We start from the raw sequence: 15,400 nt of genomic DNA on the forward strand, positions 1-15,400 counted from the left end.
ACAATTACCAGTTCAGCTGGTGGTTGATCCTTGTTAGCTTACATCACTCAATCAGTGTGACTAACATATAAGATTTCCAGAGAGTTACTGATATTTTCACTTATTTTCTGATGGGACTTAGAGCAATTCCTGCACATTTACATTGCCCCCTCTCAATATCGAAAGTCTTCTACTGATTTCATCCCTTTTAAACTCCATCGAATTTTTCCAATAGCAGAAAACTGTCGTTTGTTCCAATGTTCTGAACACCAAAATACTGCTAGTGATTAGTTTTATTTTTGACAGTGGTTTGAAGTTAACTTTTGAATGGATCATTAACCTAAGAATCTTATTAAAATATCCCAGACAAGCAAAAGGAATATTTCCTAATCACACAGTCAACTTGTTCTAATAAAAAAAAAAAAAAAGCAGTAAAAAAAAATTCTACTAAATATTACCTCTCAAAGAAGTAAATAAAGATGGCTTTTTAAGTTTAGGTTCCTATTTCTCCTGCAAAGTTACAGAAATTAATTACTTCTGACAGTTTCTAAGTTTTTCTTAAGACTATATCCAGATGGATACTGAAAATATCTGGGGATGGACAAGAAAAGGTCCAGAAGAAAGAATTATTAAACATGATATTGTACAAGTACAATGGTTAGTAAATACTTTGTATCATGAAAAATTCATATTAATTAATCCAGTCTAAAATGAAAACCATCTGCCTAATTTCTGCTGTAATATAAATAAACTATTATTGCTTTGTTTTTGCTCTTTGATTTTATTTAGAAGGCAAATAAAGCTGATCTTATTCAATATGTTATTTTATCTTCCCTGAAACTGAAGTATTTCACAAGTTACAGATAAAAATGAAATTATGATTTTTTTTTTTTTGTTATTTCCTGCTGAGTACCATTTCATGTGTTACTGCACTTCTGAATATCTGAGTGATACTCTACGTCTACCTAGGAAATCTGCTGTCACAATTATTATGGGCTGAGTTTCAGCAACTGGTTTCTAATTTTGTTAAAATAACCAATGTATTTGTTAATCTTTGGCATCTTCTCAAATGACCAGTGTGATTTTGTCCAAAAATCCATTCTATTTAAATTTGTTACATTACTCAGCATATTCATTGCAAGTATTCTATCTTGGTATTATTTAAGGCATCATAAAAGTTTTGTCAGGAAAAGTCTAGGAAGATAATAAATTAGGACTTTAATTCCATACACGATATTAAAACAAAACTTTTTCACGGTGTTGTGCTTTCTACAAATATTCCATGAATACCCAATACAGGAGTATGAATACCCATTCCAACTTCTCCCAGGGAAAGTGTAAGAGTTCACTGTGTGGATGAATTAAGAAAAAAAACCAATATAAATAAAAGTCCAACCCAACATAATTCCTAAGGAGAGTTGCCTCAAGCCGCTAGCTCTCCCAAGATGTGGTTAGCACCTTAATCCTCAGAAAAGGCACTATGCAGACTTTCTTAAATATTTCTAACCAACATTAGGGACTGTTTCACAATATAAACATGCAGAAATAAGAAAATAATTTACTTCTTAGAAATGAACATTTCTATACTTTATAAAAATCCCAGAAAAATAGAAAAAAAATATGGTTACCCTTTATTTTATGTCTAGAGTTCTTTGAAGACACTTAATTAGTAAGAGTAACGTTCTGGTGACATTGGTGATAGAAAAGAAAGAGTTTATTCAAAAGCAAATATCAATGTACTTGAAAAATTCCTTTTGGTACTGATGTAAGTGATTCTTTAGACTTGTTTCCTGAATTAACATTATCAATTTGTTCAGAATCTTAGGGCAATTTCAATGAAATACTACATTTTAAACCTCCTTCTATTTTCGTTTCTGCTTCTTGGTACTGTAGGCTCAATATAATTTAATTTCTTAGAAAATTCCAGTGAAAAGTTACCTGTGAGAACTATTAGCTTCTTCAGAATTTCTCAGCTGAGAAAGGGACTGATAAACTGTTAATACTATCTCCATATTCACTTTATACAGAGAAATTTAATTTTTAGCATGTGTATTGAATATTTATGTCATCTGCCAACAATTTTCCAGGAAGTCTATTGATATTCACCAATAAGTGGCTGTATTATTTTATATTCTAAAATTCCCTTTGTCTAGTAATCTTGAGATTTGAGTACAAAGATTTTCAGACTAAATACTTTTCTCTTGCTGATTCTAAGGGGAATATGTTTCATTCTAGTGATTTCTTCTTCAAATGCATTGTGCTAGCTGAGAGATAACCCATTAAATATAACTTTCAGTTTGTCTTCTTGACCAGACTCAGGTAAAATGAAAACGTCTCAAACAATAGTGAGTTTTGAGGCATATGGGTACCAGTGGAAATTCAGTTATGCAACTTTAAAAAAATGAACTGATTTAAAGTATTCACCAAGTCTTATTTGAGATGCAGAATTTACTCTAATCTTGTTTCAGTGCAATTATTGCATATGCTTCAAATCAGCAGCATATCTTTGCTTCTACCCCATTCTGATTATCTATTTCTGCATTTGTTTTCTCATTGGACTGTAAAATTTGTTTGATTGTTGCCCTGTTAATCCAAGCATTTTTAAAACCTGAAACTTTTGGATGTCTGCCAAATGGAAGCTCTATTCTCCTGATGCCTTTTGCCAACAGAAGAAAGAAAAGATCTAATCTTTCTCAAAGCTGGAATGAGAATGTAGGCTCTCAAAAATTAAAGATGACAAAGTAGAAGGGAGTTTTCTCTGAACAGTGTTGATGAGACCCATGGTACATGACTTAGAAAAGGAATCACTCTATTCTCTTGTTTAATAAAACAAGCCAATTCATAATACATATTGTATGTTATAAAATATAAGGTCTTGTCATCCTCCCATTTGTTCTTATCTGAATTAACAATCAGCAACACATACTTGTACACATATATGTTTTACTGATGCATACATGTCTTTCCCCAAGGATTAGAACTAAGAGAAAATCCAAATTTGACTGCTGAACTGAATGCACCATTCTAAAAAGAGTAAAGGCCCGTAATATCAGCAGAAAAACAAAGTCAACTGAAAAAACTCTTGTAGCATTGTACTTGCTGGACAACTAATATTTAAGAGTAAATTGGTAAGGATCACAAAGATGTTGAGTCTCTTGTGAGAATGTGACATGTTTTTATATCTTCTTTCAGAAACAAAGTGCAATTTTTTCACTGCCTGTTGATTTAGTCATTTCCTCTAAACCACTAAATGAAATTTTCACAATCAAAGTTTTACAATGTGGAAACTGAAAAGAGCAAATTATACCTTTCAGTTATTCTAGAGTATCCCCAGAGTAATGATAATATAAATTAGAGCAGGATTTAGTAATGAAATCCAATGGCAGTGAGTAATATGTTCTTATTTTCTATGCAGCTGAATAGATTTTGCCCTACATCTTCTGAAAACACTACTTTTAAAAACAGTTGCAAGATGACCATTAGAAGTTCATATCAACAAAACAGTAATTATTAATACTACTAGTAGTAGTAGCAGTAGCAGTAGTAGCAGTAGTAGTAGTAGAAGTAGTAGTAGTAGTACAAAGTACTTAATGATAAGTGGTCCCATAAATAAAAGTGCATGCTGTAAAGCATTAAAATAGAATAAATGAAATCAGCATACTATTTTTGGTTTATTTCCTTGAATCATTAGCTAAACATTGTTATTAACTTTCCTGACTGAAATTGTTGATGACAAAAAGGTTGGATTTTCTGCTTCTGAGCTACACAGGTAAATTTAAATGCCAAAATACATCTTTTTATAAAGATATAATATTATTTTACCTCTCCCATGACTGGATCAGAGCTGTGATTACAGACTGGAAGATTCAAAGGCATGCATTCAAAAATCAAACCTCAGGGCAACCAGTAACCTTTCATTGCCAGAAAACTAACAGGCAGGTGAAAAGAAAAGAAAAGAAAAGAAAAGAAAAGAAAAGAAAAGAAAAGAAAAGAAAAGAAAAGAAAAGAAAAGAAAAGAAAAGAAAAGAAAAGAAAAGAAAAGAAAAGAAAAGAAAAGAAAAGAAAAGAAAAGAAAAGAAAAGAAAAGAAAAGAAAAGAAAAGAAAAGAGAAAAGAGAAAAATGTTAAGAATGGAAACAAAAGAAACAAAAAGTTTTAAATATTTTTCCTTATATGCATAAGTAAACAAGAAGATATTTATTTGTGACAGTTCTAGGAAGAAACTCCTTGTATCCATAGATTTGTTAGTGCAATAATAAATTCTCCTGGATCTCAACAGCAGCAGAATTTTTAAAAGTTGCTATTGGAAACCTTTTGTATTAATTTTATTTCTTTCAATAATAATAACAGGTCTACTACCAGAATGTTATATTTTTAGATGTTCCCAGAATTATACAGCAATAAATGCTTAGGGAGTGTAGGTTTAGCTTTGTGGGGCAAAATAATCAGTGATCATAGAAGACACAGTGATTCACTTTAGTAAGGCTCTTACTTCCATGACACTACTGACTGTGCTTTTTATATGTTTTGACATTTCATAATAAATTATGTTGAATTATCTGCACAACTAAATGATATAATTTATTACAGAGAGTTAAGAACATTACTTCTCAAAAACATAATTGTAAAATTATAAAGGCAAAATTATGCTGCATATTAATTGAGTGAATATTGAAATACTTCTAACTTTAACCCAACCCTTTTGTCAGGGACTGAAGTAATCCTTAGATTGAGACTTTCAAAGAGATGATCCCACAGAGTTTAACAGATACAGTAGCTCTACAGGAGCCAGAAGAAAAATGCCAGTGTATACTCCAGTGCAGGGCTGAGGTTTCACTGAGATATCTGCTGGAGGGTGGGGATCAGGATCAGTCCCAGTGCAGGGAACTGGGGTCAGACACAGCCTTGGGATATCCAAGCTGGACTGTGGAAATAAGGATGGGCTGGGACACCAGTCCAGAAGTCATTTTACTCCCTCTTAGACACCTCTGAAATGCAACCATTTTTTGTGGTGTTCTGTAATTTTTGTGAGATCGTACTGTGTTTGTTTTGGTCAGAGGTCTCCCTTATCATCTGCAGAATTTTCTCAGAGGGTCTTCCATTAGCTAAATCTCAGAAAGGGATATAAACATAATGATATATTGTCTTATTTTAGTATGGTGAATTTACCTAATAAACATTGAAGCAAATTGTAGGCGTCAAAGGTTGACTTCTCAAGCTCTAAAAATACCTCTGTCTTATTTTATCTTTCATATAGAATTTCTATTTGGAAATGAATTTGAGCTGGTTGTTTTCTCATACCTATACTAAGTCCTAATATTTTGCAAAACCTCTATGATGCCTTTTGATACATGGCAAATAGAGGTATAATGTCCAATCAACAAAAGTACCTTTATGCTTACCCTCATGTGTATTGTACTAGTTGAAAACGTGCCTATATTATGATTCTATAGTTCTGTTGCTACACATTAAAAAAACAAAGCTTGCGATGTATGGAATGAATTGCACTTGCAATCTCCTTCCACCTGCTGCCCACATCCTAAGCAATAAAAGGAACTCCATATGTCAAATGCCTGCTTTGGCTACAAATACCTCTAGCCCCTGTATTTCTTCACAGACTCATCTCAAAAGACTATTTTGATACCACAGCAGAATGGAATTGCTCCATTCCGACAGGGATGCCAATATAAATCCTTTAAGGTCAAAATGACATTATTTTGCAGTATTTAGAATCCTGAAATTGACTCAGCCTGCCAAGATGTATTGTATTTATTTTCTATTTGATTGCTAAGTGCAAAGAGACATTAAACCCCTAGATCCAGAAAAAGGAATACTTTCTGGCAAAGGGATGAAAACAACTGTTTTTTTGTGCTTTATTTCAAAAAAATGGGGACAGGCCTCAAGGTGCACAGGACACCTAAACTAGAAGTCCTCAGTAGACAAACTCTCAATTTTCGAAGAAGTGTGAAAAAAAAAATTAGGCTGAAAACAGACTACTTAAATTTAAACAGTTTCTGCTAGAATATCAAAGGTAGGACAGAATGAGATAGGTGAAAAAATGTGTTTGCACCTTGTGCATTCATTACTGTTCTTCCCAGAAGTAAAGAATAGACTCCTTGTTTAGATTGTCATAGATACACAGCAATAGCATATAACTTTTCTGTTTAACACTGAAAGATGATAAAGGCTCCATAGTTTTAATGTCTGGGATGGTTTATGCTCTCAGGAATATAGTGATCCCCTAAGAACATGCAAAATACCAGTTTTATGATTTTCAACTATAGTCAAATGACGGAAATTTAGAATTTTATCAATAGAGCATTGGTTGACAGCAATCCCACCTAGATATGATTTCAAACATACTATTTTCCTTTAATTTAATTTTCAGTTAGGAATTGGATTGTATGAATTGTCAGGACCAAGTCCAGAAATAGTCTGAGGTGCCTAAAAGAATGGGAATTTCTACCTGTGACCAAAGGTGTGATTATAAAACAAATACAAAAATACTAACAATCTTGGATAAGCTTAAATGTGCTGACTACTGTCTTCTTGATATGAGTACTTTGAAACAGACATTACCAACTTTTAGGTATACAGAAAATTGCCTTGACCTGAAAAATAATCAGTTTATATCAACCCTCTATTGTTAGCTCACTGTTCAACCTGCTATTGTGCTGAGTTGGGTACTGCTCATCTGAGAATAGGCAGTAGTTGAGAATTACATCAATTCTGATTTAAAATGCAGTTCCCTATATGCACAGAATAGAAGATCTTTAAGGTTCATCTTTGATACTAGCTTGATAAAAGTTGGGGATTGTGGAATTTATTTTATTTCTTCTTTTCAATTTAATTTCACCAAAAGCCCATAAAATAGTAGAAGAGATGCAAAGGTTGAAAGAATATTGAGATGTTCATGTTCTTCAGGCACAGCTCTTTTTAAATCCAGTTGTACCAAGATTTTCTAGTAGTCAATATTTCATAAATCGACTGGTGTATGGGTATCATCTCCTTGGTCCATTCTAATGTTTAATAGTTCAATGGTACTGCTCAGAGAAGCTGTGGATGCCCCAGCCTTGGAATTACTCAAGGTCAGGATGGATGTAGCTATGAACAACCTGGTGTCATGGAAAGCATGCCTGCCCATGGAAGGGGGCTTGGAACTAGATAACCTTTCAAGTCCTTTTTAACCCAAACCATTCTATGATTATGATAATCCAGCAGCAAACACCATTTCCTTGAACAGGATTAAGTTCCATTGAACAATGATCGTTGCTTTGTTTAGTTGAAAATACTTTTAGATTTGGAGTGAAAAGAGAGCTTTACCATTAGAGAAAACATGTAGTTTCCTCTAAGACCTTTGAAGCATGTCTACTTATTTCATTTTATTACTTGTAATAATTTCTCCAATAATAATTGAAAACAATGGTTAATTCTTACACATTATAAATTCATATCACTACTTGCATAACACTGTCTTTGGCAACCATGTTATAAATTAAATGTGAATTTACAATGACATGAAATAAGGAAAATATTTAGCAGTGGCACCTAGAGTCAGAATGGGCCTGACAATGAAGGCTTGAGTGCTCCTTGAAATAAAACCCAGATGAGCTTGACTTCTTTCTTCTCCCATTTTCTTCATTTAATTTTGATATCTAATGCCTCCCTGTCCCTAGACTGAAAAATGCATGTTTTCTGATTCCAGCATGGTTTTTTTGGTGTGAGTGGCCAGGATATCCTACCTCCTTGTGGTATCTTGTGCTTATCTTGGATTTGTCTGGCAACTTTACTCCCTTCATTGCTTCCTTGTGCAACCACATGTAGAGATGAATCCCTCTGCGGACATTCCTGTAAGGTCCCCTGGAACTTCCTTTGAGATAAGAAAAACTATTGCTTAGAATGACTCATGTTAGAAAAAATGTAAGCTCTTCTTCTTATCTTTTTAGGATATTATTGGTTAGGTTTAATTCTTTATAATTGGTTGTCCCAAACAAAGAAAGATAATGTAGTTGGCCAAAATGTGTTAACCCTGTTTTCCATTGGTTTACTTGTGATCCCCCCAAACCCTATAAAATTACATGTGTGATCCCCCATCTTTGCATTTGTAGCCTGACCCCTTCACGGATGATAACAAAGCCTGTGGAAAAAGTCTGAGCTGCTCTCCTGATCTTTTTATGCCAGCTGGAAACTGCAAGTTTCTGTGAGAAACCATGAAGCCAAGTGCCTGAAAGGCCAGCGCTCACAAACCTTGGAACTTTCCCCTGCCCGACAACAACAGGGCAGGGGACACAAGCAAAAGTTACAACCACACACAAATATTTCCCTTCTATGGTCACATTACTCTTATTCTTATATAAAATACTAATTCATTGTGTTTGGCTGTCATATGATAATGTTACTAAATTCTGTTATTAACTGAAGCATTTTGGTCATACTTGGATTTAAGGAAAGCTGATATTAACAAATCTAATTAAATAAGTAATTAACATTTTAATTGGGATATCTTAAAACATCCAGGTGTCAGAAGGCCCTGCTTTGGCTACATTGTCCAAGTGGGAAATTACTTTTGGTGCTTTCTAAAAGAAGGACATTTCATTGTGATGTTAGAAGTAATTTAAAATATACTTATTAACACTAGCAGAAAAGGCTTTAGGTTTCATTATTTTCCATTGTAGACCTACAGTAGATTATTCAATGTCCTGCTGAGTTAACAGAATTCTTTGTCTATTGTTGGACTGCAGGATTCATGCTCCAGTTTCTATCACTAAGAGTTCTGTGTGATGCCTTGATCCAAAAGCACACATAATTAAAAGGAGTCACCCACCCCTGTCACATATGCCATGTTGCATTTCATAACTCTGCAGTGCCCTTAGGCACACAGCAGGGCTTACTCTTCAAAACCCCATGTCCTCTACGTTATTACTTATCTAATAAGTAACATCAGTGCTGAATTCAGCTCCAGGCTGCTTTACATCAGAAAGCTACCATTTCAACACAATGGCAAAGTGGCATATCCTGAGTTAACAATAATAATTCCTAAGTAAGGTAGCTATTTCCTTCATCTCCTCTCATGCAAACAACAGTAGGCATGATGAGATGGTGCTGTTATTACTGTTCTTTGTGCTGCTGTAAAAATATGTAGATACTGAGAAAAAATTTATTGAAAAGTAACTAATAATATAATAGAACATTTTCCCACTTTTCAAACAGGAATTTGAAGCCCTCTTCTGGAAGGTTAACTGTGCACACTTAAGAATGAAATTCTGTACTAAATTCTGAAATATGCAAAAAGTTTAGAAAAACTAAATAAACAATTCCTTTATTCATCACAGCTTTCCTTTAAACCAACATTAGGCCTACGACTTTATAGGTGTCTAGAAATCCAAAGAGTTTTGCAAAGCCATCTAGAATGAGCACTACAAGAATGTGCAGTTTCCAGGTATGAATTTCCTGAAAATTGCTTACTTCTAAGACAGAAACTTGGACTAATACTATTTTAACACAACCCTGAAATGATCTGAAGATTTCTGGAAACCTAAAGTTCAATTTTGAGTCATGGATAGAATTCTAAAGCCTTTGACAACTAGACAATCAAAACCAAATGAAGTCTCTCTCGTGTAAAGACCTTGATTGTGCCTGGCTTGCAGTTAATTTTTATACAAATATGCTGACTCTTATCTTAATGTGTTTTATAAACTGATTGCTTTTTGAGTGTAAAAAAGGCACAAAGTAGACAGCCTTCTGCATGACCCATATTAGATCTCTTGCCCCACTGCACAACAGGTCTATCCATTCTTCATCTGATAACATTCTTACAGAAAGCTGTTTTTCTACCCTTCACCTCCCTTGCTAGTTTCAGCTCAAACTGTGTTTTGGCTTTCCTCCGTCCATTCCTACAAGAAGGGAAATGTTTTTGCATTCCTCTCATGTGGCCTGTCCCCACTTCTGTCATCTGTGCACTTCCTTTTTGTAGTTGAGCTCAGTCAGGACCTCAGTCTCCATCTATGTTGACCTTTTCACAGACTTGCCTGACAAGAACAGACTGTTCTTGTGCCCTGAGGAGGTTGTCTTTGAAGATCAAACAGCACCTGTATTCAGCAAATGTTCATCTATAAAATACAAAAATTATGTTTGACTTAAAATGGTAACTTTAATGTAATTTTTTTCTATGTCAGTTTTCTGGGTTTAGGTTGGTTTGCTTTTAGGTTGGTTTGTTTTTGCTGAAAGCTTGATACCTTGCCATCTAATTTAATTTTCCAAGATGTCAGTAGATATCTAAACACTTGTAGGTCTAAAACCATTGTCCTCAGCCTTCTTTTCTATATTCCTGCTTTCTCAGCAGGGGAGCATGATAATATTTTTCAGTAATGAAGTACATGTAAATTCTAAGAATGGTGGATAGATTTTACTACTACTTATGTGTAGCTTTAGTCTCATACTCTAAAATCCAGTTGTTAATTGCAAACTGTGTCTCCAGTTAGCCCATAAATGTATGATGAATTACTGTGCAAATGAAAACATTTAAATGCTAAAATGTTTCTAGATCCCAACTTTGTATTTTTTTTTCTTATTAGGTAACAAAACTTCAAATATCCATCCTCCCAATGGAGAAAGAAAAAGCAATGGCAAAAACCTGGAAAACTTGCCCACGATTAAAAGCCAATTACAGCTTCTTGTCCTTATATTATGAGAAAGTTATGGACAGATTTAGAATCACAGCACAGCAGCAAGCTGTGAATGATATATGAAATGAAACTGTCCTGCTGATTATACTGCTGTGCTGTTTGCTATGACCTGTAGATATTCAGGTGCACAATATTCATATTGTGGACAGAATAATAACCATGAAATGCAAGACTTCAGAAGTGTGCGTGAGAGAGAGTTTTAAATGTTCAGTGTATGCTCTATTTTCCTCTTTACATTCTTTCTTTTAAAGATAACCTTTCCTGTTTCCAGACTAAAGCCCATGAAGGAAAAAAAAAAAAAAAGAAAAAGAGCCTATTCTCCAAAAGAGAATACTCGCATGGTAAAGACACAATACAGGTTAATTTTTTTTTTCCTTCTTCATCCCTAGGCAAAACATAAAATTTTGTTTCATGCATGAAGATGAATGAAAACAGCTTACAAATGGAAAGCAAAATTGTTTATAAGTGGTTTTATTTGCCTAAATTTGAAGGTTCTTATCACAGAGACCTTATGGATACTATCAAATAGTCACAGGCTTGTCTTGTGTTATCCAATGGGCTGGACCTTTGTTCTGTGCTAAGTGAAACATAAGGCATTGCCTCCTGATTGTGCAGTATCAATTAAAGAAGAATCAAGCCTACAGATATGCAATGGTCATCAGTAAACAAATAATCTCTCATGAGAAATAATCAAATGTGCTAATTTTACTTATGATATGTATTTATCAATAGTGTGGTGTGAATTTTTGCTTAATAAACAAGTTCTTTCTAATAATTTTAAAATTTCCATCTCTTCAGGTAAGGGTTTTCAGATAGCACAGACATATTATTAGGCAACAAATACATATCTCTCCCTAATCTCTGGATCCACTCTATTGCTGCATTGCAATTTTTAGTAGATAGATAATTTTAATTTGTGGGAGTTTTCCTGGTTTATTTAAATTATTTTTAAAAAATAGAAGTAGATTTTCCAGCTTGTTTAGACCTTTTATGTTGTTTTCCAAAACATGCATGGGTTCAGAAAGCAGCATCATGACACCGCCATGCTGAGAGAGTGCCATGTTGACAGTGATGAGACATGGAAACTGCAGATATTGGATGGGTACCCAGTAGAGATTACTGGCACGAGGTCTAAATGTGTAGATTTTCAGCTGGGGTAAACTTTTAAATTGTAAGTGAGTAAAAAAAAAGAGAACTCAATTCAGAAAAATGTTTTACAAAATACGATAGGCTTTAAAGCTGTACTTTAATATGACTCTCTTCAGTATTTTCTTTAGTAAAAGATTGGCATATGCATAATTCACCTGCTGCTTGAGATTTCTGAAGTAGATTATTTAGTAATCTTTCTGGCAGGCATTACAAGTAGCAATTGCTACAAGATTAGAAAGTCTTTATCACTGAGGAAGCCTATGGTTAAGTTTACGCTTGTCTTTAGACACTTCCAAATCCCTCTTAGTTATAGTAAGGAATCTGACCTCCCCTTTAGCTAAAATTCTGGAATAGGTCATTATGCTTATGCTTTTTGCACACGAGTCATTAGAAGGGTATACATGTAAGGGCAGAAATGGTAGGGGAGCAATGGCATATCATTCCCAGTACTGGGCACAGCAGGGGCCATGGCTCCCTGGGTACCAGATATGGGGAGCGATGGGCAATCCACCAGGGCAGACAGGGCATTGCCTCACAGCCAGAGCCCACCCTGCCATTGCAGTCAGGGGCAGGGTAGGCCTTGGACACCATGGGGCACCTCTCCAGGGATGGGCTGGAGCTGGGGCACAGCTAAAGCTGGGTCAGGACATCACCCTGTGAGTGAGGATCAGAGTCAGGCCTGGGGAGGGGAACCAGGGACAGACACAGCCCTGAGGTAGCCAGGAACCTCTACATCAGTGCTTAGCTTAGTTTTATTGAGAAGTGTTATTTTGAATCGACTTGTTTCTTCTCCGAATGCCATTATGCTTTCAGATCATTATTACTTGGTTTCTTTCTTTTGAATGAAATTATTTAGAAAGATGCTCTCCAGAATCACACTGACTATTCTCTGATTGCCATTGGTTATCATGTTTAAGTTGCCAAAGTAGAAATAGTTCAAAGTTAAATTTCCTGTCTTCTCAATGCTGTTCCACTGCATGGAGACTTAAATCCATTTTGCTGTTTTTCACTTGTAGCTTGTTCGTAGACCTAGGCTAGCTTTGATTTCTGGGAATATGGGTATCCTTCAACAAACATAGAATGCATGCAGCAATCTGAGTCAAGAATATTTTCGCATCACTAGTTATGCTATTAAATTCCTTCTTATGGCATTGAGAAAGAAAAAAAGTGGTTTAATTTTTTTGTAGTTGCTAAAACATTACTACAACCAATTTAGTAGTTTAGTAGTTACTACTGCTATTAGTCTTAGTATTACTTGTGAGTTGTGGCCTGCTTCTAGTGTTTTCTAACATACTTTTTAGGGAACCATAGGGAAACAATCAATTACCAAGAGAGTTCTCATCTGTCTAATTATCTAATGGCCAATAATCAAAGTAACATGTAAAGGATCCAAAGTTCTCATGTTCTTTTACCTGAAAGCTTAAACAATTTATTTTAAATTGCACCTTTTCATTGCACAGACTACAGACTTAACTCTGACCTCTACTTTTCAGAGAAGTGTTTCAGCTCCTATGAAGTAAACAGTCCATAACAGCCTGTTGCATTCAAGGAGTGTAGCATGATGTCATACCTGAGATTTCAACTCTTTCCTCACTTTGTTGATTCAGCTGTCGTACATTCTGTTCCATAGCTGGCTTAGTCATAGCTTCTATTCTCTTTGCTGGGCTCATTTGAGAACTCCATTCAGACTCAACAGAGAACCTGAACAGACTAATACTGTTTTGCTTTTCCATTTTTCTGTTTTCCATTTTTTTCTGGTAGTGTGAAACAAGTCATTGTCCCTGCCCATGGCAATGGGATTGGAAATAAATGACCTTTCTGGTCTCTTCTAACCAAAATCATTCTGTTGTTTTATGATTATTAGAGGGACTGACTGCTGGTGTCATTATTAATTATGAATTATGCAAAATTCTGCATGTAGATGTAGTGTGGTAGAAAACCTGGAAGGACTTCTGCTTTTGTCTTGCGTTTTCCTTAGCAACAATTATTCAATTACTTTAGGGTTTGTTTTTTTGTTTTTGTTTTTTTTTAATTATTTTTTTTGTTTTGAAAATACAGTCATGATCTTGGGAACTATCATATTTTTCACTTAATCATTTCATTTAGAATAGTTATGCATAAAAATGGGTGAATAGAAAAAGCACTGCAACAACATCATCATCATCACATTTATTTTTCCTTTAGAAGTTGAATTGAAGCATGAGATAGGCAAAAGATATCTGATCTGTTTTTTAGGACTCTGAGTCTGCAGGGGTTTTACTGATATCATCTTTTAGTGCTTAATTGCCATTATTATTAGGGTAATAGAGTAATTACCCTTATGTTAAGGAATACAACTACATTCAAGATGGAATTTTAATGTATTCAAAGTTTTCACATTGTGTTATATCTCTGAATCAAATAGTCAAATACTCTGTTAAAGCTCTCTTCAATAAACTGGTTAGATGGAGTTTAGTCTGCCAGTGTGAATCTTGTTTTCTGTGCTTTGGATTGTTTAAGCCTCCTTTCTTCAGTGTTTTGCAATCTTGACAAATTCTAAAAGCAAAACCAACCACTTGACAAGGTGATGTAATGTACAAGGAGCAAATTATACCCCTTAATGTACTCTGCATTCTCCTTCTGAGCCCAAGGATCACATTTCCCTGCTTGACCTTGGCAGTACTTTCATACTTTATGGTAAGTCTCTAGAGGTGAGATTTCCTTAAAGCAGTTTTTCCAACTCAAACAATCTATATAGGACACAGTATTTTTATTTTAGACGCTGCATTTTTCACTGCTGTGGAAGTCATATGTAATGAAAAACTTTAAAAAGTTTTAATGCTTTCCAATGATTTTTCAGTAGTGGACTGATAGTTGAGTTTGATGAGATATTCAGAGTGTATTAGGCAAATGCAAAATACAAGCCTAAAATATACCTTTCTCAGTTCTTGCTTGATTAGTTTGGTAATGAGCATACATTTGGCTTCAAGATTTAGTTCCTAATATCAATGTTCATGGCCAATAAAGTGTCTGTTAATGAAGACTGTATTTGGAAGTGTGCACATGCTACTGAAATAAATAAATGTTCAAAAAATATTGGATGCTGGAGTGGCAGGTAGGGTAACTTTGTCATATATGACATGTTGAATTACATAACTATCATACCTGTAGGCATGAAGCAATGTCTGCTTTTTCAACAACCAATGTGTTTCTTTTACTGCTCATCTAATAAATAAGTGCTAAAATACTGCTTCGGGCTTCTTTGCATGACAGTTGACATTTCAAAATACTGACAAAAATGACATATCTCGAGTAAACTCTTCTAAATAAGTTGTCTCTTTCCAACATGCTTTTTTTTTTCTTTTTTTTTTTAATACAAGCAGCAGTAAGAAGGCAACTGCAAGGCTGTCATAACTGACATTTGAAGAAAATGTTTCTTTAAGAGTGGAAATTGAAACAAGATTACATGAAGTGTTACATCGATATGTTTTATATTTGAGAACACAAAATTTGACATTTACTCTAGTTAGGTTTGATATGCAGAATAGAAAGAACTATACACTAAAAATTTTCAGATTTTACATGATTACAGGACAATATTTATCACTA

The sequence above is a fragment of the Cinclus cinclus genome, chromosome 5 (assembly GCF_963662255.1).
Source record: "Cinclus cinclus chromosome 5, bCinCin1.1, whole genome shotgun sequence".
Classification (NCBI taxonomy): Eukaryota; Metazoa; Chordata; class Aves; order Passeriformes; family Cinclidae; genus Cinclus; species Cinclus cinclus.